Source organism: Saimiri boliviensis, chromosome X, assembly GCF_048565385.1.
Source record: "Saimiri boliviensis isolate mSaiBol1 chromosome X, mSaiBol1.pri, whole genome shotgun sequence".
NCBI classification, from domain to species: Eukaryota; Metazoa; Chordata; class Mammalia; order Primates; family Cebidae; genus Saimiri; species Saimiri boliviensis.
Window position 1 is genome coordinate 88,594,024 of NC_133470.1, and position 24,664 is coordinate 88,618,687.

The 24,664-nt window shown below is 40.8% G+C and overlaps 1 long non-coding RNA gene across 1 annotated transcript; it reads left to right on the top strand.

The window, feature by feature from the left end:
• Nucleotides 1–699: 699 nt before the first annotated feature.
• On the top strand, nucleotides 700–21,633 carry LOC141582776 (uncharacterized). The gene is made up of 2 exons (XR_012515643.1): nucleotides 700–1,006; nucleotides 20,827–21,633. It is a non-coding gene; the product is annotated as an uncharacterized LOC141582776 (long non-coding RNA).
• The last annotated feature ends 3,031 nt before the right edge of the window (nucleotides 21,634–24,664 follow it).

Here is a 24,664-nt window from a genome sequence, read left to right on the forward strand (position 1 = left end):
TACTTTATTATATTGATAAAATACATATATATGTTTATATATATATATATATATATATATATATATATATATATGAACTATGTTTCCCATAGTAACAGGTGACATTTTGTTCCCATGCTTTCATCCTTTTGTGGTTCCAGAAGCATCATTATTTCCTGAAATAAAGCAAGAAAGTGGAAACCAGTGAGCCAATAAAATCTTTCTTTAGTAGTTTTCTACAATTAATACAAGAAAAAACTCAGATTTATTGATAGATGAGTTTCTGAGGTGCTGTTTAATTCTGTAATGCCTTGAATTAAAGGCTTGTGTTCAAGTATGCCATCAAGCAAAGCTTGCTCCAACAGTACTGTGTTAGTAGAGGCACTTAATTCCTTCTTAGTGAGTTTACATCTGTAAGGCTATTCACTGGCCATGGTTCCTCTAGATACTAATGGTAATGGTACATGCTGGACAGCCTCTTAGCCACACTGAGGAGAGTAATGCCAGGAACATTACTCTCTAACCAACATCATATTAGTAATCTTCCTGTACAATCTTGCCCATATAAGCAAATAGCTGGCTTGGAGGTCTTGTGGATTTTTTGTTTGTTTGTTTTACTTTTTAGCTGCTGGGCCTTAAGCTAAATTCCTTTCTTATGTGTGCAGAGAACACTTAAAAAGGAGGAGTCCAAGGCAGTTGTGAGATTCAACTTGATTATGATGATTTGTGTTACCTTCAGCTCAAGATTTCTTAGATTCTCTATGGCAGACAACAAATGGGTAGATTGGCATCATAAAGGGCCCAGGAACAAAACAAATTCACACTGTGTCACAGACTTACAATTTTCTCAGTAACTAACTTCTTATCTATCCTAGGAACCCATCTTCCACAGAGCCTGCCTTCTGGAGAAAAGATCTCAGGAAACAGCAAGATTATAGATTCCTGTGCATTCTCATCTGAGCTTTATGGGATAGGAGGGATCACTGGAGCATCCTAGAGAAAGCTCACACGGGTTCTCAGCAAAGTGGTAAGCAGAAGACTTGGTCTGTAGTATTATTCTGCTCCCTCTTCTCTCTACCTCTCTAGCTATCTAGATTCCTGATCTGAATTTCATTCAGCAGGGAAATGCTTCGTACTGGGGCTATAAAACAATGACATAAGGGACAAGAAGAAACCTGTAATGTGAAGATTTTAAGAAATTCAGGGTCAATTTTCTTTGGGTTGTAGGTGACAGAAAGCTTTCTTTTTTGTTTAAGTACGCAAGAAAATATATTGGCAGAATACTGATGTAGCTCACAGAACAAGTGAAAGAGCTTCAGAACAAAAGCAGATCAGGAGACCTCAGTGATTTGGGGAATTGGAGGCTTGATAACACCAGTGATTATGTGCTCATATGTTAGTATGGACTAGTTTTCTCTCTCTGTCTCTCTCTCTATCTCAAAATACACACACACACACACACACACACACACACACACACAGAGAGAGAAAGAGAGAGAGAGAGAGAGAGAGAGAGAGAGAGAGAGAGAGAGAGAGAGCTCTGCTCATTTATTCATACTTCAAACTCTCCTATTGCAGATGAGCTTTTTTCACTTGGTGGAAAACATGGATTCTGGAATCCTTGAGTTTACAGCATAGAGGCCTCAGAGAAAAGAAAATGCACCTCTGTTATCTTATTGTGATTTGAACAATATCCAAAAAGATTTCAGACTTTGAATATAAACCTGGGGTTTTAATTGGCCACAACTTAGTATAATATGACATGAAGCGGATGCAACTATGACCATGATCAGAGCTGCATTGATATGAGCAGATTGTCTAAAGCAAAGGATGGGGTGATCCAAAGTATTACCACTTTTTCTTTTAAAGAGGATGATGATTGAGTTTATAAGCCCTATGAAGGTCTGGAAACTATGAATTATGAGGTCAGTGTGCAGAAGCTGGGGATGATTCACGTAGAGGAGAGAAGGCTCAGGAAAATGGGTTGGGGTGGTACAGGGACATGAAAACTGTCTTCATATAATGAAGGAGAGAGGCTAGATTTACTGGCTGATACAGAATGCAAAACTAACAGTAATGCAGGGGCAAGGAGTAGGTAGTGGAAAGTAGTAGAAAGTTCATTGGTTTTAGGGTCAGAAGACCTGGGCTTTAACTTGGTTTTGCCACTGTCTGAATCTCCTCCATGTTACAGTTGGTTCAGCCATGGCTTGAACTGGCTGGGCCATGGTTCAGATGAGATTGCTGGGATTGGGAGGTGGAGTCAGTGGAGCCAAAATCGTGGGTATTGATGGGGAAGCAAGTCTTAGTGTTTTACAGAAAGCTTGAGGCAAAATCCAGACCCCAACTGAAGGTCCAGAGACAGGCCGAAGTTTATAGTCACAAGGAAGGCATGAGTCACAAGGGTATTAGAACAGGAGCAGATCAGGAAAAAGTGGGAGCAGATGGGTCTTGAGAAATTGGTAAAACATGAGTAGGCTCTGTTTGCTTTTTCTCTAAGTGTGTGAGGAGCCTGACAAGGTGCACCAGCTTAGAGAGCTAAGGTAAGTCATTATTCAGCCATAAACTTGGCTAAACATCCTCTCATAGTTAAGATTCAGTTGGCTTAAGTGGGAATTAAGGAGGTTGAAGACAATGAGTTTCTAGTGTCCCTTAAGTTCTAGTTTAAAAGTTCCAGGAAGGAAACCCTGTGAATTCTACTAAAACAGAGTTTTCTACCAACTACAAAAGTCCATTAATGGAGCTGGCCCTGGCAGCTTGCAGATCTATTGGCAGGGCAGGGAGGCCTAGATTCTGTACTTTCACCTCTTTTCAGTAATAGCCCTTTTAGAAGGGTGACAGCATGCTGCTCAGGTAGTCTTCTATTGGCATCAGTCTCTCTGTGCTTGGCTGGTTTCTCTCAGTCAGTAGAGCTATTACTGAAATTGAATGATCTCTATTTTGCCACAGTAGAAAGTAATATAAACACTTTTCCGATTTTCACTGGTGAGAGTATTTTCTGTTGTTTTGTCTTTTCTTTGGAAACTAACCATGGCTGTACTACTTGACTATCTGAAGCTTTTTGTGCAGTGCAAACACCATCTGTTATAACCTGAGACACACATACTGCATGTAATTAGTAATATAAGCCAGTGTTACACTGTATGTGGCAAGGGAAATTGACAGAACTCCAACTTTTTTGTAGGATTGACATGGTGAATAGGGCATTTGTGGTTTATCTGAGCTTTTATATTCATTAGTTAAAGATCAGTTTGGCTACTACAGAGATATTGCACATTTGGTTAGAAAACTTGGTTTGAAGAACATAGTTGTTGGGTGATTATTCAGGAAGAGGTACAACCTAAGGCTATTTAAAGAGGCCCAAAAATTCCTCTGCCAGGGAAGTTCAGGTCTAGGCACAGATGTGGTTCTTTCTTGGCCTTTACCATTGACATCTGCCAGAGGGGCCCCAAAGTGTCACCAGGCTGGCATACCCTTTATCTTTCCAGCTTTCTATACCAACCCTTAACCTCCCTGTTGCAGTATTGTTTTTTCATACACATGGTCATTGAGGCCTTCCACAAGGCAGGACAGAGTGTACTATATGCTACTATTCAGGAGGAAACTGAAGCTCAGGGTTCATATGACCTATCCTTTATCCTAAGGGGTACAACTGGGATTAGAGCCAAGTTTTGAGGCTCTGGCCCTGTGTCTTGCCTCATTTTTTCCTTTATTTTTGCTCTGCTTCACCAGCCCTTTCAGCTCTTGGCTTATGGGAGGTTGTGAGGGCCTCCTGAGGTATACGTTTTGAGGGCCATCTAAAGCAGAAAAGATCCACACAGGTGCAAAGTCAAAGTGTACATGTTGGGGTGGTAGAATAACCATTCCTATGTTTGGATATCCATTGATGAGTTCCGACTTCTAGCTGGCTCCTTAGCATTGTAGGATGTAGCTCTTGTAAAAGGGCTTCTTAGTTCCTTCTAAGATGACTGTGAAAAGAAACCTGCCATGGGCACTCCATAAAGCGAGGGATTATATGTACCTCATTCCTGTATTCCCACTGTCCAGCTGAAGGTCAAACTGCTTATGTTGCCAAGAGACCCCTGAGCAGCAGACAAAAAGGTAATGAGGGCAGGAGTGCCTACTTTGTGCCAGGCCCTTGGTTAGCTGGGGACTAAGAGTACAACAGTAGCAAGACTGAATATGTTTCTAACCCTCCTGAAGAAGGCAGTCAAGTCAGGGAGATGTGCTATGAATAAGTGAACAAACAAATAAGTGATTATAAATCAAGATGAAAGCTTGGAAGGAAATTAATTTACACGGAATAGTAGGTGAGGTAGCTACTCAAAACTGGGTGTTCTCAACTCTTGGAGGAGATGGTCTGGAAGTTGAAACATAAAGCATAAGAAGGAGGTGTCTATTCAAAAAGTTGCAGAAAAGCACTTCAACAGGTTACCCCACTAACATGCTTCTAAATGTTTCTGATGAAGATAGGTATTCCAAGCATGTGTGGGAAGATGCTCCTGACTTTCAGGATAAGGCTAGAATCCATGGAACAGGATTGGATGTTAAATGCACAGTTGCCTTTGTGAATGGGTGGTGCAAACTATCAGCAGTGCCTGACTGCATGCAGCTTCATATGCACATTGCTGTGATGGTCTATGCCTATCTCAAATGAGGTCAAAGTCATTGATATGGGCCGCTGTTTCCCATTAGTACTGTAAGCAGGATTGCACTTGGTGATCCTCAAGGGCCTTCCTAATCTTAAGATATTTAAGGAGTTCAAGAGTCCCTTAGTCTCACTCTGTTCTCCAGCCCTCGACATTATCTTTGCACTGATTCCCAGTAGGACAAAATCATTAACCAACAAATTTAAGAATACATATTAACGACCACAGAATGTCCAGGAATTTCACTTTTGGAAAATATATGCTAAGGAAAAGAACTCAAACTATGTATGTACACATTGCAAATTTGTCCAAATGGAAAATTTGGAAGCAATTCAATGGTAAACAGTTAGAGAATGGATAAATTCAAAAATGATAGCAGTAGTAATATCAGTTACATGTACTAAGGAGTTATTCTCAGGACCATGTTAAATAGTTTATGGCATTATCTCATTAAGCCTCAAAACAATCTGGTAATGGGTACTCTGCTATTGTCATTCCTAGTTTATAGAGAAAGAAGCTGAAGCTCAGAGGTTGACTCACTCATATAAAATCACAGAATCAGTAAATAGTAGAGTCGTAATTTGACTCCAGCTGCATCTAATCCAAAAACCCATGCTCTTAACCACCTATGGTGCACTTTTTTGTCTATCACATCAACTTAATGTGGCTCTCAAAATGATGGCTGTAACATGTAAAGATACTTAAATTATATGTATTTTTTACATACAATTGTGGACATGGTTAAACAAATAGGACTTATTTATAACTAAAAAGGCAGAAGGAAACCGTCTTAGGAGCTTGGGCTGCTATAACAAAGTACTATATACTGAGTAACTTAACAACAGAAATGTATTTCTCACAGTTTGGAAAGCTATGGAGTCCAAGATCAAGACACCACTGGTATCCATGTGTGGTGAGATTCCATTTTCTCATAGACAATGACTTCTCACTGTGTCCTCACACTGTGAAAGAGACAAACTCCCTGGGACCTTTTTCATAAAGACAGTAATTCCATTATGAGGGCTCTGCCTCCTTGACCCAATCATCTTACAAAGGACCCCATCCCCTAATACCATTGCGTTGGTGATTAAGCTTCAACCTAAGAATTGGGGAACATGAATATTTAAACCATAGCAAAATTGTATCAATGTTTACATTGGTCATTTTGGAATAGAACTTATTTCTCTTTTTGTACAATACTCTAGGTTTTCCAAATTTTCTGTAGTGAGCATTTGTTACTCTTATCATAGAAACGCTGCCAACAAACTTATCAAACATGGAAACACCAGTGGAAACTCCATTCATCTTTTCTAACCAAGTGGCCTCCATTTTATTTCCCTTTGAGTAGTGAACCAGAAGCCTCATTTGTGTATAGTAAGCAAGGACAAAAAGGGGAAATAAATGAAGCACTTCAATTGTTTGCCTCCAAGTCCTTGCAGGAGGACATAATCACTTCTTTACACAGGAGTCTTATGAGAAATGTTTAGTGGCATACAATACCATGATTTTGCATATTCAGATGGAAAAATACTACTGTTCTCTTTGGTTTCCCTCCATCCTCCTTTCTCCAATTAGCCAGTTTGAATATTGAGATCTTATGTTACGATGTCTCACTATTTAGATATGGAAGATTAAAGCATGTGACTAGACCTCACTGGAAAAGATTAGAAACTGAAAGCCCTCAGTGTTTCATCTGTGCAATGATTTATAGACCAAAAACGAAAGTCAGGTGGGCAGTTTCTTTTGCTCTTTTCACGGTTCATGTTTAAACATCCAAAACCCATTCCAGAGCTTTTACCACTCATTTTGTAGGTCACAATGGTTTCCATTTGCTGTGTATCCTCAAGGCACAGGTGTGTAGCTGGTCATTATTTCAGTGACTTTGACTTTGATTAGATATTTGCCTTTTATGTTGGGCTTCTTACTAAATGCAAAATCCTCTTTCTAGCAAGATTGATAAATGTTACTTTAAAAGTTTGAATGGTTCTGGTCTTGGAAAAAGAAGGGCAGTTTCTTGTCTTAAGAACAAAGAGGGGAAGTTTAAGAATATTGAGTTATCTAGTGCCATGATGTTGAGATATGACTTGTTACAGTGTCTGGATTTTGGTATTTGAAACTTTTTGTTTGAAATACTGTCTGACTTGTGGCAGCTATCTGCAAAACTGAGCTTCTTGATGATGGGAGGAACAGAAATTTTCCTAATTATGAGATGCTGACAGGCTGTCTTGGAATGACAGGGTGAGCCTGCATCAGCTAGGACATTAGTGTCAGGATTGAGACAAGCATGTCTTTAATCACTGGGGTAATGAACACTTTGTTCAGGGCTAATCAAGTATCTCTAAGGCCAGGACTACTAGAAGCTTCTGTCATGCCCACTGCAATTGCAGGACAATCCTGTTGATACTTGCTGGGTCCTCTGCTTGGAGCACCCATCCTCAATTTCACCTGGCCCAGGCCAGGATTAGGGGGCTCTTCTTGTGTTCCCATGACCCCTGAGCTTGTTTTAGCCTTGCCATGGCAGATCCAAATGGTCCCTATGAGACCAACTGTTGTAGCCCCTAATTAAGGACACTGAATTCAGGGAAGAGCTGGTATTTGCTCAAGAAAGAACACATGGTAGAGCTGGGACCGAGCTTCACAAACTTGTTTCTGTTCCAAATATTTGTGCTGCACCTAATGTAAAAAATGTGTATGTGTGTGGTTTGAGGGGTAGGGCTCTGGTCAGGCAGCTCCTACGGCCTTTGAGGCTCCATTACTCATAGTCAGCCTTGTGGTTTCTTCCCTGGTACCCTCCCACATTCTGAGTATTGAGAGGAGTGAGTGGATAGGTTTCAATTGCATGCCCTTTCCCCTCTTATCTTTCCATCCCAGTGAAGTGCCAGAGCTTGCTCCCCTCCCTCCCTCCTCCTCCCACTCCCGATGGCCCCCAGGGTGATGATTCGCCTGCCTGTCCTGGTCCTGCTTACTGGACTCCCTCAGGCGTTCCATTTCCACTCCCAACAGGACTAAGGCATGGGGTGGTGGCTCTCATGTGAGTGCTGCATTTCTCTCTTGCTGTTATGTTCCAGTCTCCAGTTATATTTTGAGAACAGAGGTGAAAGCAGCCTCAAGAATTTTTAATCTCACAAAATCTGCCTGCTTGGTGTTCTCCTTGGCATATTTTGCCATGGTTCTTTTTTGCTCCTCTCTCTCTCTTTGCTTTTTTTTTTGGCCACTTTCCAACAAATCCTAATTATCTGGTAATCAATAAAGAGAATTATAGTAATCACCAATTTAATCTTTGATTTCAATTTCCCTTTCAGCTTTTCCTTCCTATTTTCTCTGTGAGTTTTTTTGCTTCACTCCAGCCCAATCTTAGAACTAATTTTTTCAGTAGACATTTTGGATATGAAGAATTCCAAGTGGTTTGTTGGTTGAATTGAATGTGCAAAGCAATCAGCAATGCTCCCTGAATCATGAATGACATATTTTTCCCTTTACTAATTTTAAATCCTCATATTCAGATTGACAGTGTTAATATTCTTCTGTCTGCTCCCTTCTTTCCTTGTACAAATTAGCAGCAAGGCTATGTGCTGTGTTGTCTGAGCTGGGGATTATGGGACTCAGGGTTTTGCCTCTAATGCTTTTCTTATGTTCACAGATCTCACCAATTTCTGTGTACAGTGGCACGTACTACCAGTGAAGGGACCACGATTAGTGTGAGCTTCTGTCTCCTGGGTAGGAAGCAACTGTGAGCTGAGGAATGGTTCAAAAAGTAAAAGAGAAACTCAGATGATTGTCACTTTATTTATTTTTTTAAATCCCCATTCAAGTGAAGATTCTGTCATTAGATAGTCCAACTGTGAAGGCAGATTCAGAGTACCGGGGGGATGATTCCACAGTGTTCTGGCATGTCAGCAATGGAAGAGCCTGTGGCAGATCATTCAGGCAATAAACGTTTTCAGGTGCTGAGCTGAGGGCTAGGAATGCAGTGAAGAGCAAACATCATCCAGTCCAATCCCTGTCTTAGTAGATAGGCACTTCAGTTTCCTCGAATATAGGAGGGGCTTTCTCAAGATTACATAGTCCATGGCAGAGTGACGCTAGAATGCAGGGCTCCTTGGTCCCCAGATAGCAGTCTTTTGTGTCTTAACTCTGCTGGTATCCATGATTGTGCCATACCCATGGTTGGACAGATTCTCCTAAGTGACTTGAGCAAATTTCCCCAGCTCTCTCTCCTTGCGTCCTAAAAAAGGTGGTGCCTTGCTAGGTAGGTAGATGGCTCTGGGTATTAGTTACCTGGAGATTCTGCAATAGATCTGCCCACATGTGTATGTATATTTAAGTTCATAGATCTTAAAACGAGGTGGGTAGTGTCTTAAGAGGGGAGAATAGAAAATGATCCTGCCAGGAATAAGGACATACAGCTTAGTGACACTTAACAGGACTATTTTTCTGTGTTCCCACTGATCACAGCTGAGCTCAGCAGCCAACATCCTTTGAAGTACTTGGCCCGTTAATCTCCAGAATTCTTCTGGCTTTGCACATGCAGGTGCTCAGCAAGTATGAGTAGAACTGATCTAAGTTAGTGAGAGGAGCATTGCAAAGAAAGTTGATGAAATAACTAAATTAGAAGAGCCTCTGGGCCATGAATTTCTGTTCTATTGGCAAGTGGATTCTCTGGAATGGCTCCAGAGAGCTGTCACTTCTCCATCCAACCCTCACTTGCCAAATTGTCCTGAAAATGGACTGCTCAGCACATCAGGTGCTGAGCTCTAAGTTGGGTATTATGAAGCCTGCCACATTAGCACATCTTTCTCTTCTCAGAGATGAAAGTACTACTCACTGTGATGAACAGCAAGACACTGTTCATTGTTTGTTAATTATTAGTTGTCAACTCAGAGACTCATTGGAAGATTTAGGCAAGTTGTAGAAACCTGCCTTTAGAGATACCACAACAACATTGTTTAGAGGAAATAAAATACCCTTAGTTATCAAAGTCCTCTGAAAGCCTTGAATATTTGCCTCTGCTGGCAGCAATGGGTTTATTGAGATTTCACATTGTAGTGCCTTTATCTATGGTTTGCTCCTTGCATAATGGCTGGGTAAGAAATGGGTGTGTTTCATTGTCCATATGTCTCTGAAACATTTGAAAGGTTATTTATGTTTTCTAAAAAAAAAAAAGACTCACAAAAAGATGACTGGGCTCCATTGTTAACTTCCAGTTTGGAAGTATAACCTCTAGAAGTTAAAAGACATACTTTTAAAAGAAGGATTTGGTGCTCGCCTGTACATAAACTAGCTAAGGAAACTTTGAAGGTCGTGGTGAATACTCTTGTGAGGCTGAACATTCACCTGACCTGCTGCTACCCTGAAAGTACTTACATTGTTCATCTGACATTTTCTAAAGCCACATTCAATAAAAGCACCATTTATAGCAATTGCCTGGTTATTCACTGATTTCAAAACTTATATTAACAACGGCCCTTGGTAGCAAGATGTTTTTGTCTCAGTGGAATTTTGTGTCTGTCTAAACTATGATCTAGAGCCCAACATTTCTCTGGTGTGTACTCTGGGGCTATCTAAGCAGCTGTGAGTGAAAGGAGTAGGCTATCCAGGTGCTTGCTTTGCAGCTCAAAGAGAGGATTACTTAGAACTCCATTCTTAGTCTTGGTTTCACTGTGACTCAGAGCCAAGGTAAGAGATTTGCTTGAGGGAGATGAAAGAAACATTGAATGGCCATAAATGTGGGGGTTTGGAGGTGGTTCCTTTCCTGTTAGCTTCTTCTCTGTGTTATTTCCTAGGAAAGTTGGGGAAATTATGCCCATTTCTTGCCCATCATAGCTTTTGATACATGACATCACTGACTGGTGGATTACAGAAGATCTGTAGGCTAAGAGTCTTTATGATTCTAAGACAGTAGAACTATAATTAATGAGTTTTTCCTCTGAGATACAGAAACCTCCAGAGCCTTGACATTTGAACTTTGGTCTGAGGATCACAGAATTATCATCTCCTGGGAGCTTTTCAGAAATCCAAATCTTAGGCTCACCTCAGACCCACTGAATCAGAATCTGAATTTTACCTAGATCCCAGGGACTACGATTGATCTGCAGTTTTTGTTTAGTCTTGGTTTCAAATTCTGAACCCACTACTTATTTAAAGATGTACCTTTGAGTATGTTAATAAACTACCATGAGACACACCTGTGAAATTGAAATGGCAATAATAGTAGTACCTGCTTGGCCAGCTGCATTAGCTCATGCCTGTAATCCCAGCACTTTGGGAGGCCAAGGTGGGTGGATCATCTGTGGTTGGGAGTTTGAGACCAGCCTGACCAACATGGAGAAACCCTGTCTCTACTAAAAATACAAAATTAGCCAGGTGTGGTGGTGCATGCCTGTAATCCCAGCTACTTGGGAGGCTGAGGCAAGAGAATTGCTTGAACCTGGGAGGCAGAGGTTGTGATGAGCTGAAATTGCACCATTCCACTCCAGCCTAGGCAACAAGAGTGAAACCTGGCCTCAAAAAAAAACAAAAAACAAAACAAAAACAAAAACAGAAACAAAAAGTACCTGCCTGAAATGGCTTGGCTCACCCAAATCTCATCTTGAATTCTCATGTGTTATGGAAAGGATCCAGTGGGAGACAATTGAATCATGGGTGCAGTTACCTCCATACTGTTCTTGTGGTAGTGATAAGTCTCACAAGATCTGATGGTTTTATAAGGAGTTTCTGCTTCCACTTCTTACTTATTTTATCTCTTGCCACTGCCATGTTAGAAATGCCTTTTGCCTTCCACCATGATTGTGAGGCCTGCCCAGCCATGTGGAACTGTAACTCTTTATTTTGTAAATTGCCCAGACTCAGGTATGCCTTTATCAGCAGCTTGAAAGTGGACTAATACAGTAAATTGGTACCAGTAGAGTGGGGTGCTAATAAAAAGATACCCAAAAAATGTTGAAGCTACTTTGGAACTAGGTAACATGCAGAGGTTGGAACAGTTTGGAGGGCCCAGAAGAAGACAAAAAAATGTGGGAAATGTTGGAGTTCCCTAAAGACTTGCTGAATGGCTTTGACCAAAATGCTGATAATGATGTGAACAATGAAATCCAGGCTGAGGCGATCTCAATGGAAATGAGGAACTTGTTGGTAACTGGAGCAAAGGTGACTCTTATTATGTCTTAGCAAAGAGACTGGGGGCATTTTGCCCCTGCCCTAGAGATTTATGAAACTTTGAACTTGAGAGAGATGATTTAGGGTATCTGACAGAAGACATTTCTAAGCAGCAAAGCATCTAAGAGGTGACTTGGGTGCTGTTAAACGCATTCAGTTTTATAAGAGAAGGAGAGCATGAAACTTTGGAAAATTTGCAGCCTGACAATATGCTAAAAAAGAAAATCCCCCTTTCTGAGGAGAAATTCAAGCTAACTGCATAAACTTGCATAAGTAATGAGGAGCCAAATGTTAATCCCCAAGACAATGGGGAAAATATCTCCAGGGCATGTCAAAACGTCTTCATGACAGCCCCTCCCATCACAAGCCTGGAGGCCTAGGAGGAATAAATGGTTTTGGGGGCTGGGCCCAGGGTCCCTGGTTGGTACCCTGCATTCCCAGCTACTATAGCTGTGGCTGAAAGGGGCCAACATAGAGCTTGGGCCAGGGATTCAGAGGAAGTGAGCTCCAAGCCTTGGCAACTTCCATGTGTTGTTGAGCCTGTGAGTACACAGAAGTCAATAATTAGGGTTTGGGAAGCTTCTGCTAGATTTCAGAGGATATATGGAAATATGTGGATGCCCAGGCAGAAGTTTGTTGCAGGGGTGAGGACCTTGTGGAGAACTTCTGCTAGGGCAGTGCAGAAGGGAAAGGTGGGTTTGGAGCCTCTACACAGAGCCCTACTGGGGCACTGCCTAGTGGAGCTGTGAAAAGAGGGCCACTGTCCTCAAGACCCCAGAATGGTAGATCTAAGGACAGCTTGCACCATTTACCTGGAAAAGGTTCAGACACTCAGTGCCATCGCATTAAGGCAGCTAGGAGGGAGGCTGTATCCTGCAAAGCCACAGGGACCGAGCTGCCCAAAACCATAGGAACCCACCTTTTGCATCAGCATGACCTGGATGTGAGACATGGAGTCAAAGGAGATCATTTTGGAGCTTTAAGATTTGACTGCTCCTCTGGATTTTGGACTTGCATGGGGCCTGTAGTCCCTTGGTTTTGGCCAATGTCTCCCATTTGGAATGGTTGTATTTACCAAAAGCCTGTACCCCCATTGTATCTAGGAAATAACTAACTTGCTTTTGATTTTACAGGCTTGTAGATAGAAGGGACTTGCATTGTCTTAGATGAGATGTTAGACTGTGTACTTTTGAGTTAATGCCAAAATGAGTTAAGACTTTTGGGGCTGTTGGGAAGGCATGATTGGTTTTGAATTGTGAGGATATGAGGTTTGGCAGAGGCAGGGGTAGAATAATATGGTTTGGCTCTGTGTCCCCACCCAAATCTGACCTTGAATTGTGGCACCCATAATTCCCACGTGTTGTGGGAGTGACCCAGTGGGAGATAATGTAATTATGGTGGCAGTTTCCCCATACTGTTCTCATGGTAGTGAACAAGTCTCATGAGATCTGATGGTTTTATAAGGGGTTTCCACTTTCACTTCTCTCTCATTTTCTCTCTTGCGGCCACCATGTAAGAAGTGCCTTTTGCATTCTGCCAGGATTGTGACGCCTCCCTAGCCACATAGATCTGTAAGTCCATTAAATCTCTTTCTTTTACAAATTGCCCAGTTTCAGGTGTGTCTTTATGAGCAGTGTGAAAACATACTAATACACTGCCCAGTGGGCCTTAGGTGATGATTGCATGATTAATTATATGTAAAACACTGATCATGGAGCCTGAGACAATGTATGTATGTAAGCAGGGAAGTGACATGACCAGAGCTGTACTTTAAGAAAGATGAGCCAGTCACGGTGGCTCACATCTGTATTCCCAGTACTTCGGAAGGCCAAGGCAGGTGGATTACTTGAGGTCAGGAGTTTGAGACCAGCCTGGCCAACATGGTGAAACCCAATATCTACTAAAAATACACAAAAAATTGGCCAGGCATTGTGACATGCACCTGTAATCTCAGCTACTCAGGAGGCTGAGGCAGGAGAATTGCTTGAAGCCAGGAGGTGGAAGTTGCAGTGAGCTAAGATTGCACCACTGTACTCCAGCCTTGGCAACAAAGTGAGAGACTCTGTCTCAAAAAAAAAAAAAAAAAAAAAAAAGAAAAGAAAAGAAAAGAAAAGAAAAATGGACTAAGTTGGAGCAGGAGATTGGTTCTGTTCTTAATGGAAGGTTGAATTTTAGGAATAGTTTCTGCTCTAAGGAACCCATGTGTACTAGTTTGTTTTCATGCTGCCGTAAAGAGCTGTTTGAGACTGGGTAATTTATAAAGGAAAGGGGTTTAATTGACTCACAGTTCTGCATGGCTGAGGAGGCCTATGGAAACTTATAACGATGGCAGAAGGGGAAGCAAAGCAAACACATCCTTCTTCACATAGCAGCAGCAAGAAGAAGTGCAGAGCAGAGGTCGGGGGAAGAGCCCCTTATAAAACCAAATCTCATGAGAACTCACTCACTATCACCAGAACAGCATGAAGATAACTGCCCCCCATGATTTAATTACCTCCACCTGGTATCTTCCTTGACGTGTGGGAATTATGGGGTTTATGGGGGTTACAATTCAAAATGAGATTGGGGTGGACACAAAGCCTAACCATATCATCATGGTCTTTCCAGTCCAAAAGAAGCTAGTAGACTGCTCTTTCAGCCAAGGTCAGATGAGAGGAAGTTTAAAGGCACTGACCACAGCAGTGAAGGAAAACACCTGACTCCTTTATCAATTATGCATGGGCAAAGGGGAAAGAGAAATAACAGTAGACTACAGGCTGTAGCATAAGTGGATTGAGCCTCAGCTTCAGCACAGGAGGAAGGAAAGTTCTACAAAGAGCAAGTTAAAGCCTGGATTGTTAGTCTAGGGCTAGACCCAACAAGACCCTGTGCATCCAGTCAAGCTGGAAGATGGAGCTTTGGCTTCAGATGAGGTCAATTTGGGGTAATTCCTGATATTTGAGAGACAAGATACTACCTTGATTGGCCTAGATCCCTCTAAGTCCAGCCCACAGACTTGGGCTGCAGAGAGAGCAAGGCCCCATCTTTTCAAGTTCTCTGTGGTCAGCAGTAGTCTCTGCTCACAGCTCTCCCTGGTCCTGCTGTTGTCTCTGTTGAACAAAGATTACTACCTTGATAGTGCTGACCTCTGTGGCTTATCTTGTCTTTTGCTTTACACCTGCTTGACCTTTTTCTCCTCACTTATCCCTTGGATCAGCCAGGAACCCTACCTGGAGATGTGATGACTATAAAACAGGCCCATGTGCAGCCCCAGAAGCAGACTTATTTTTTTTCTTTTGCCACTCCTACCCTTCTCCTGTCTGTCTCTCTCTTCCACTTTATGTCAAATATTTGCTTGGTTTACAGTTCATAAAGTGTCATTTTGTTAAATCAAGTTTTCATTTAAGTAAGATGACTGTCAGAATGAAGCTATTTTATTGTGTTAGGAGTTAGAAAAATATAAAGAAAATCCATTTTGAGAATGGAATAACACAACAGTCTTCTTGTTTTTTATTTTAATAGTATTATAGATCTCTAATATTTTTCCTGACAATTCAAAGCTAGCTGCTTTTAAGGGGTTTTCTGAGCCCCTTTGTTTGCTGTACCCTCCACTCCTTTCTAGTTATGCTGTTGGACACTCTGATCTTGCTACTTTCCATTCAGTCTATCCAGCTACTGGGTGTTTGCAATTCAATAGTTGACAAACTGATTCATTCAATGCCCATTATGGGCTGCCCTCCGTGTGTCCTGAGAAAACTGAAATCATCAGTATGTGGTTCCTGCCCGCTAGGAACTCATGGCATGTCTGTAGGAATGACAGACACGGGAAGTTCATTACACTATGATGTTTTTCATTCTATGCTGGAAGTGTGGAATATTATTGTAGGAACACAGAAGAGTTGCTAAATTGCCCCTGACAGCGGCAGAATAGCTAAATACAGCCATGTAGATCATGTATTGTGCAAAGGTGAAATATTTAAGTAGAAACAATCAATAATGTAGGCACCCAAAAAATATATATATCAGGACAGTTTTCTGGTAGATAAAGGAACGTGTTTGAAGAAAGGAGTATATTTTACTTATTTATTTATCTTACTTTCAGTTCTGGGGTTCATGTGCAGATCATGTAGGTTTCTTACACAGGTATACATGTGCCCTGGTGGTGGTTTGCTGCATCCATCACCCCATCATCTACATTAGGTATTTCTCCTAATGCTATCCCTCCCAGTACCCCCACCCCCTGCTCCTGTATTGAATGCATATATATTTAGAATAGTTAGCTCTTCTTGTTGCATTGATTGCTTTACCATTATGCAATGCCCTTCTTTGTCTCTTTTCATCTTTGTTGATTCAAAGTCCATTTTATCAGAGACTAGGATTGCAACCCTTGCTTTTTTTACTCTCCATTTGCTTGGCAAATCTTCCTCCATCCCTTTATTTTGAGCCTATGTGTAACTTTGCACGTGAGATGGGTTCCTGAAAACAGCACACCATTGGGTCTTGACTTTTTATCCAATTTGCCAGTCTGTGTCATTTGACTGGGGCATTTAGCCCAATTACATTTAAGGTTAATATTGTTATGTGTGGATTTGATCCTGCCATTTTGATGCTAGTTGGTTGTTTTGCCCATTAGTAGATGTAGTTTCTTCATCGTGTCAATGTTCCTTACAGTTTGGTATGTTTTTGTGGTGGCTGGTACTGTTTGTTCCTTTCCATGTTTAGTGCTTCCTTCAGGAGCTCTTGTAGGGCAGGCCTGGTGGTGACAAAATCTCTCAGCACTTGCTTGTCTGTAAAGGATTTTATTTCTCCTTTGCTTATGAAGCTTAGTTTGGCTGGATATGAAATTCTGTGTTGAAAATCCTTTTCTTTTAGGATGTTGAATATTGGCCTGTAAGGGCTATATTTTTAAAATTCTCACTAAGGGACTATATGGGTTAGCGGGTGACCCTGGACAGGCACATGATTTGAAAGGCTATGGAGAGGACATGGTATTGCATCTGGGCTATACAATAGTATTAAAAGTTGGCTGGCCAGGCAACCAGGCAAAGAATATTCTAGGCAGAGGGAGAATGAGTTGTGACAGAGGCAGGAAATCACAATGGTGGCCCTGAGAAATGAAAAGTGGTTGTAATCATTGGAATGTGGCTGTTGCAGAGCAAACATGATGGGATATTGCAGGCTATGGTCTGGAAACAGTTTAGAGTTAGATTAGGAAGGATTTGGAATGTTATGCTAAGAGTTTGAACTTTATCCTAAAGGTATGGTAAAGCAATTAAAAGTTCTGCAATGATCTCTTTTAAAAACCAATGTTTTATAAAGTGTAAGTAATCATTCCAAAAATAATGATTTGAGATGGAAAGACACATACCCCAGCCTTGTTACCAATTTTGGAATTCAAAAATCACTGAAGGCCGGGCTCTCAAACTCAAACACCTACAGAGTCCTGACAGGTAGCAAGCTAAGGTACTGAGGGAAGTGGATTTAAAACAACAGAGGGTGATCTGAAGAGCACATGTCCCATGGAAAGGAGCAACCATCCTGAGCTCTAGCTGATTGTTTCCAGGATGAACTCCTGTGTGGAGGGACATCAAGTGGGACCAGATTTTTTTTTTTTTTCATGAGAGGCTAGAAACTTACATGTTTATGTAAATTTTATAACTTTTAAATGTTGGCAGGTAATTCATATTTTTCTTTTTTCTTTTTTTTATTGCATTTTAGGTTTTGGGGTACATGTGAAGAACATGCAAGATTGTCGCATAGGTACACACTTGGCAGTGTGATTTGCTGCCTTCCTCCCCCTCACCTGTATCTGGCATTTCTCCCCATGCCATCCCCCCAACTCCCCACCCCCCGTTGTCTCTCCCCTATTTTCCTCCAACAGACCCCAGTGTGTAGTGTTCCCCTCCCTGTGTCCATGTGTTCTCATTGTTCAATACCCATCTATGAGTGAGAACATGTGGTGTTTGATTTTCTGCTTTTGTGTCAGTTTGCTGAAAATGATGGCTTCCAGATTCACCCATGTCCCTACAAAGGACACAAACTCATCGTTTTTGATGGCTGTGTAATATTCCATGGTGTATGTGTGCCATATTTTCCCTGTCCAGTCTATCATCAATGGGCATTTGGGTTGGTTCCAGGTCTTTGCCATTGTAAACTGTGCTGCAATGAACATAAGTGTGCATGTGTCCTTATAGTAGAATGATCTATAATCCCTGGGATATATTACCCAGTAATGGGATTACTGGGTCAAATGGAATGTCTATTTCTAGGTCCTTGAGGAATTGCCACATTGTCTTCCACAATGGTTGAACTAATTTACACTCCCAGCAACAGTGCAAAAGTGTTTTTATTTCTCCATATCCTCTCCAGCATCTGTTGTCTCCAGATTTTTAATGAACGTCATTCTAACTGGCGTGAGATGGTATCTCAATGTAGTTTGATTTGCATTTCTCTAATGGCCAGTGATGATGAGCATTTTTTCATATGTTTGTTGGCCTCATGTATGTCTTCTTTTGTAAAGTGTCTGTTCATATCCTTTGCCCACTTTTGAATGGGCTTGTTTTTTTCTTGTAAATCTGTATTACTGCGTGTGTCATTCAATGCAAGTCTGCAGACCAGAGTCACCAATGGTCCACTGATTTGTCTCTAATAATGAGAGCTGGAATAGAAAATTCCTCTAGGAAACTTAGATGAGATGTTAATGAGCACTAAGTTGATCTCTGAGCTTCATCACAGGTAAAACAACACATAGATACCAATTCCACACCTGTTCATGATGGGAAAAGAAATGGAGGCCAAATGTATGCAGGCAAGAGGTGGTCTTTTTGGATATAAAAAAATAATGGAAATTAAATGGCTGATGAGTAGGGCTTATATTAGTCTTTTTGTGGCAAATTCTTCCTGTGAAAATATTTCCTTAGTGACCCTTGAGTTGGTTGTGGCAGAATTGTCTACTGGCCAGGGCTTGAGTAACACTGCTTGAAAAAAGAGGCTCAAGGTGAAATGTGTACCATCACTTTTGTATCACACAGTTTTTCTGGGTCTTAGCCCTTACCTGTGGCTGTCAGGGATTTTGTTGCTATATCTAAGAGCTTCAGTGGCTCCCATATTCTGAATATGTGTATAGTAGAGTGCCTGTCCCATGCTCAGCCCCAGCTCAAGGGGTGGCCCTTAGTGGGATGTGTTTAGTACAACATGACTGTTCTCAACTGTAATTAATTGGACTAGGGTGGACACTTTTAAGGGCAGGTCATCCATAACTGATAAACAGGCTTCCATAGGATTGCCTGTATCATGCCTTTTTCCTAAGTCTCTCTCCTTTTACATGATTATCTTTGATGTGACCATGTTCCGACCTTGCCCTTTGGCCACTATTGTTTGGTTCATTGGTATAGGTACTATCCCAAGCTGGAAGTACTTCCTTCTATAAGAGTTTTGAACTTAACCTCAAGAGCATCAGGCCTGTAGCTACACCTTATAAGGTTTTAGTGCATGTATGTTTACATGCACACATGCACCACACAGAATTTACAAGTGAATGTCCATATACTTATGGGTGAGCTAGCTAATGGCATTGAAATTCCTGGTTCCCATTGTTTGTGAGGATTCTTGCCCTTCCTAGGTCTTGAATTTTAAAACTTTCCTGGGACTTTTTATTTAAAATATTACTTTAAAACACTTTTTGGAATTTTTTTGGGGAGGGATGGAAGGCTTAGGCTAGAAGGAATTTGGTTTCTCTCAGTTGCAACCAAAATATTCCTGAGTAATGGAAGTGGTCAACTATCTATTCTGTGGCCACTGGAAATTACCAAAAGAATGAATCATGAAACTAACCACATAGCTAAAACTCAAAGGATACCTAAAAAAAATAGTCACTGACTCAAAGTACAGGGGACCCTAGGAAGCATTTCCTTGCTCATTAAGTGAGAGTGTTAGATGGAGAGAAAGTATGTACTGAAGGATACAAGACTCTGGGAAACCCCAGATTTCTTGCAAGTCAAAATTATGAGTTGTATTTGCTATGGTGTTTCTCTAATAGTTGCCTCAGAAAAAGTAAAGCAACATGATATTTGAACCCCAGCTCTGCCACTTCCTAGTCATGGTAACCATTTACCTCTCTTAGCCTTGGTTTTCTAATTTGTTGAAGTTAATGATAATACCACTCTCACAGGAGCATTCTGCAGCTTAAATAAGATAGCATGCAGGAACGCACTTAGCATTGTGCCCTCAGCTCTGTAGAAACTTAATAAAAATGAATTTTCTTTCATCCTTTATTTCCCTGATTGAATACCATAAAGAAGCCAATACTGACACTTCTTAAAGAGCACTTGATAGGGCTGCTATTTGTCCATAGAGCTAATGTCAAAATTTAATCAACAATTAACCATCTTCTTTCAGCTGTTCTATTTGTGATCATTTCAACCTTTCCAAGTATTTCCCCTGCTTTTTACTACAAAGAATAATTTGTAATCATGTGTGAATTACTTTTAGGCTGGGAAAAACATGACACAGAAGATACTTTTTATGTTGCAGGCTTGCTTCTCCTCTCCAGAGTGATCTTAGAAAGATGACCTTAGTTATGAAGACATTGTGAATTAAAATCATTTGTTCTGAAAAATGGGACCTTGATATAATTTTCAGGAAACGATGCCCCATTTGCTCTCAAGGTGGGGCTTCCTCATTAAAGTGCCTGTATGATGTTTCTCCTTCCCAGAGATGAAGGATAAAAAAAGAATGAAACCATCAAGCATTTTTGTTTAACTATGTCATTGTAGTTTTATAGTAGTTTTACTACCTGCATGTATTTAGATATGATAATTCAGAGAAGGCTATGAAATGTATTCTAAAGCTTGAGGGGTAGGAAAGTGCTCTGAACTGGTTAGTTGGTGTGTCTCTCAGGAGAATTATCTTCCAGGCTGCAGATTCTGGCAGAAGGCACTCTCTGTCTTTTATAGTCCTGCTCACTGAAGGGGAGGTAGAGGAGGAGAAAGCCTCTGGAAAATATCTTGCGGAGAACCAACAGAACTCTGTACTGCTTTCAACAAGGTGTTTCCATCTCCTTTTCCAGCTGTTAAAATTACCTGCAAGCCAAGTTGGCCACATAAAATGAAGGAAAAGGAAATGAAGCCCGTTAATCTCCCAAGACAGACATTTATTATATGAAAGCCAAGTGACAACTTTGAACCATGGCCTCACCTTCTGTGGAGAAAAAGGTTTATGCCTCAGCAACTGCGGGAGTCTTGGATCTGCTCCCTGGTAGGGGAGTTGTATTGGTCATCGGAAAGGAGACTGGCCTCAGTCAAATGTCATCTCCATGAATACAAGCCCAAAGTTCCAGTTGTGGAAGTATCTATTGATTAAAGAATCATGATAAATGAGGACATAGCTGTGAATAAGATCAATGCCACGGACTTCAGAAGCAAGTCTCCTGTGAAACTTCACAGGAACATCAAATACTCCTTTGGAGAAGTACTGATCTCTGGTCTGAGTGAAGCCTTGAGGATTTTCAGGTTCTTCCTGATGTAACTTTCTATAGCAGATCTTCAGTGAACATACAGCTATATGAGATGCAGTGCCATGCAAGGGAAAGAACACTGAATGTGGAGTTCAAGCCTACTAGCAATTGCACATCAGGGGTAGTAAAAACGGGCTCTGTTTCTCAGCATAGCATCATGGTTGCAAGTACAGATTCTGGAGCTAGATTACCTGGGTTCTAATCCCAGGTCTGCTGTTTACAAACTGTGTGACCTGGGGCAAGTTACTTAACCTTTCTTTGCCCTAGTTTTTTCTCCTATAATATGGTAATAGCAATGGTATCTACTGCAAATGACTGTGATAATGATTAAATAAGCTAATATTTGTAAAGGATCTTGAACAGTGCTGTAGTTACTGTTTATTGATTAAGTTCCTTCCCTATTCTTTTGTTGGTTTTTCAAACTAAGTCTGTTCTCACCACACTGCAGATACAAACATTATATTAGTCAGGGTTCTTCAGAGAAACAAAACCAATTTTGTACGTGTGTGTGTGTGTGTGTGTGTGTGTGTGTGTGTGTGTGTTTATGTGTAAAGAGAGTTATCATGAGGGATTGTCTCACATGATTATGGAGACTGAGACATAGCATGATCTGACATCTGTAACCAGGAAAACCAGTGGTATAGTTCCAGTACAAGCCTGAAGGCCTGAGAACCAGGCAAGTCAAAGGTGTAAGTTTTGGTGTGAGTCTAAAAGTGTAGGAACCAGGATTGCTGATTTCCAAAGGCCAGAGAAGACAGACAGCCCAGCTCAAGGAGAGAGAGTGAATTCCTTCTTCTTCCATCTTTTTGTTTTGTTTAGGCCTTGAATGGATTAGATGAGGCCCACAGACATTGGGGAGGACCATCTTCTTAACTCAGTCCACTAATTCAAATGTTAATCTCTTCCAGAAACACCTTCAGAGATACACCCAGAAATAATGTTTTACCAGCTATCAGGGCATCTCTTAGCCTAGTTAAGTTGACACATAAAATTAACTATCATAATTCCATTCCTTGTCAACTTCACACCTGTATGCGTCTCCTTAAACCACACTTATTCTCCAAATAAAGACAATAACAAAGTCATAATTATTTAACATGATGCAACTGTTCTGTGTGCAACTAATACACACTTATCCCTTTCCCAGAAGAGGAGAGGAAGTCCTTGAGTTATATTTATTCTTCTTCTGATATCCTCTAACTTAAATACTATGCGGTAGCATTAACATTACTTAAAAACTAATACAAACTCAGTACACCTTATGTTACATGATAAGGGAATACAAGAGGAAACAAAACAAAGATATTTGCTTAATATTTCCCTATCCTGTTTTTTTCACGCTAAGTTTAAATTTATGCACACAAATGTATTTATGTAAAATAAGAAAGAAATGTCATGACAATTTTAGTCCCTGTTTGTGTAACTGGTCTCATGATAGTAGCTGATATTTATTCCTTCCTTTTTCTATTACCCATGCTGTATTCCTTTTGTCTTCAGCAACAGCCTCAACTGATCATGGTTCATTACCTGGCAGGTTGACTCAAACCTCTATTCAGGATCTGGGACATTCATAGTCCTGCCTGGATTATTTTTTCCCCCATTAACCTTAATTGCAGGGTGTGATAATACTAAGAGACACCCTAAGGCAGGCGTCCCCAAACTTTTTACACAGGGGGCCAGTTCACTGTCACTCAGACCGTTGTAGGCCCGCAACATACTGTGCTCCTCTCACTGATCACCAATGAAAGAGGCGCCCCTTCCTGAAGTGCGGCTAGGGGTCGGATAAATGGCCTCAGGGGGCCGCATGTGGCCCGTGGGCCGTAGTTTGGGGACGCCTGCCCTAAGGGATCACTGTTACTCCAGACACATTCTTCTTTGCTTCCATTGTGGAGCAGTAGTTCCAATTTCCCGCTTGATATTGTGACTTGATTGCTGCAGCCAACACCGTAACTCCCTTCTTGACCTGTTGAGTCAGAGGCATGAGGAGCCCAAAGAAGCCAGGTGGAAATCTTATTTGCCAGTTAAATGGAATCATTTTTGTGTCTCCTGGTAGAAGCATCCCTCCTTTTGGAACTAATATATTTAGGCCAGTGGAACTGAATTAAAAAACACATTGAAACGATCATTCATCATGACCAAATGGGATTTATTCCAAGGACATAAGGATAGTTCAGCATATGCAAATCAATCAACATGATACATAATATCAAGAGAATGAAGGGACAAGAACCATATGATCATTTCAATTGATTGTGAAGAAAATTTGACAAAATCTGACGTCACTTCCTGATAATAACCCTCAGAAAAATGGGTATAATAGGAATATATCTCCTAGTAAGAAATATATTATTTTTTCCTCTTATAGTAGGAAAAAGCCATATATGACAGGTCCACAGATAGTATCATCCTGGATGGAGAAAAACGGAAACATTTTTCTCCATGATCTGGAAAAAGACAAGGATGCTCACCTTCACCACTGTTATTGCACACAGTACTAGAAATTCTAGCTGGAGCAATCAGACAAGAAAAAGAAATAAAGTGCATCCAAATTGGAAAAGAAAAAGTCAAATTATCATTGTTAGCAGATAATATGATCTTATATTTGGAAAAACCTGAAGAATTCACAAAAACCTACTAGAACTGATAAATAAATTATTTAAAGTTTCAGGATACAAATTGACATACAAAAGTAAGTAGCATTTCTTTTTTTTTTTTTTTTTTTTGAGATGGAGTTTCACTCTTGTTACCCAGGCTGGAGTGCAATGGCGTGATCTCAGCTCACCACAACCTCCACCTCCTGGGTTCAGGCAATTCTCCTGTCTCAGCCTCCTGAGTAGCTGGGATTACAGGCACGTGCCACCATGCCCAGCTAATTTTTTGTATTTTTAGTAGAGACGGGGTTTCACCATGTTGACCAGGATGGTCTCGATCTCTTGACCTCGTGATCCACCCAACTCAGCCTCCCAAAGTGCTGGGATTACAGGCATGAGCCATCGCGCCCGGCCAGTAAGTAGCATTTCTATATGCTGGCAGTGAATCTGAAAAAGAAATAAAGAAGTAATTTCATTTACAATAGCCACACATAAAATTAAACTCCTAGGAATTAACCAAAGTAGTGAAAGATCTCTACAATGAAATCTATAAAACATGTAAGAAATTGAAGAGGACACAAAAAATGGAAAGATACTCCATTGTCATAGATTGGAAGAATCAATATTGTTAAAATGTCCATACTACCCAAAGCTATCTACAGATTCAATGAAACCTCTATCAAAATATTAATGACATTCTTCACAGAAATAGAAAAAACAATGCTAATATTGGTATGAAAACAAAAAAGACTCAGAATAACCAAAGCTATCTTAAGCAAAAGGTCACAACTGGAAAAATT